Below are 1,574 nucleotides of genomic sequence, written 5' to 3'. Positions count from 1 at the left end.
ACGGTTAAGGTTAGGGTTAGGGTTTGAGTTAGGTTTACCCTGTGGATCTATATAAAAACCGGGGGGAGGGATCGAAATTTTGAAATTGAGATTTTTGAAAAATTTTTTCCAGAATCGGATTCTCCATGGTCTGAAACATAGGATTCCGTAAAAAAAACAAAATTTAAAAGTGGGGGTATACCCAGATTACATATACTCCATCTCCACCATATCTTTGATCATAGGTCCTTCTAATCATGACTGACCTGGGGTTAAACAGTAACAGCGATCTTTTTATGTGACACTATTAATGATGGTTTTTTTTACACAGACTGACACAGAGCTGTAAGTATGTTTTGGAAATGGTGAATCGATTCCAAAATATGCTTGACGATTATTTTAGTAAGATCTTGTAGTTTACTTGCATTAATTTAATTAATGTTTTCTTAGGTATAAAAAGAAGTATAAAACTTCTGCAGTGCTGCATAAAGGTAAAAATAAGAATAAATTTATCAATCTCGAATAAATGAAAGGAAAGGCGATTTGTTAGGTGACATAATGAATGCATTGCCTAGTTAAATACCTTCACGTGAGCCGTGGGTACACTTGGCGGAGTTCACATAAGTATTTAGACAAGATCACTTGTATGGCGATAACTTTCCCCGCTAATCTCAGAAGTCCTGCAAAAGATAATAGGTGCTACCCTTGCTCCTAAAAGAAAAGAAAAGAAAGACGTCTGGTCGGATTTGAACTTCAAACATTGAAGGATAAAACAAAATGACGCAAGGAATTTAGTCTGGAGCTCTTCCGTTTCTACTGCTGCAGTGCTTTCTATGAGGATTCAGTGCCATTCTTAAGTAGATCCCTCTCATGAAAACTAGAATCCATACACATTTGGCTTCTATCTCAAAACGTTGGCAACTATGGTTTCAGTTTACTATCATCAAAGATAGGTTCTGCCACCTGGAAATTAGGAACAGTGTCAAATTTTGTCGCGGCTATTTAGTCCTAGGTCAGTTCGATTAAATAGACTTGCAGATAAAAGCTTTCCAGACGTCATTTTATGTTACCATGATTTTTTTCTTTTTTTTCAAAATGAAAGTAAAACAGGTTAGCAAAATTGTTAGAACAACAGAAAGAAAAGGTACGTGCTATTCTTTTATAGTTTTAAGTTCCAGTCTCACAAAAGTAAACTTTGACGTTCATCCAGGGTTGATAAAATAATCTACCAGTCGAATATAGGATCTTTTTTAAAACGGAGGCCACATTTTTCATTAATGTTTTACGTAGTGTTTTTGGTACCGAAAGACTTTCAAACTTCGTATACTTATCTATTTTGTGTTATAGAACAGAAAAATATTTTTGTATTCGAATTTATTTCATGTAAAAAATTGTCTTATTTCGATAATTTCAACCAATCACTGACAAGTATTCAGTTGTTTATATTTACTCCTTTGGCTGATTAAGCCATAGCTTCGTTTTATTTGCTTTTTTCTTTTTAAATTTGCTGTTTTACCCTAACCCTATCACCGATAGAATTGTTTCAGAATCGTTTGTTTATGTAGTCGGCACTTAATGTATATCGGCTGAATGGA

The sequence above is a fragment of the Octopus bimaculoides genome, chromosome 13 (genome assembly GCF_001194135.2).
Source record: "Octopus bimaculoides isolate UCB-OBI-ISO-001 chromosome 13, ASM119413v2, whole genome shotgun sequence".
NCBI classification, from domain to species: Eukaryota; Metazoa; Mollusca; class Cephalopoda; order Octopoda; family Octopodidae; genus Octopus; species Octopus bimaculoides.
The sequence above is the reverse complement of the archived record's forward strand: the minus strand, read 5'-3'. Positions refer to the sequence as shown.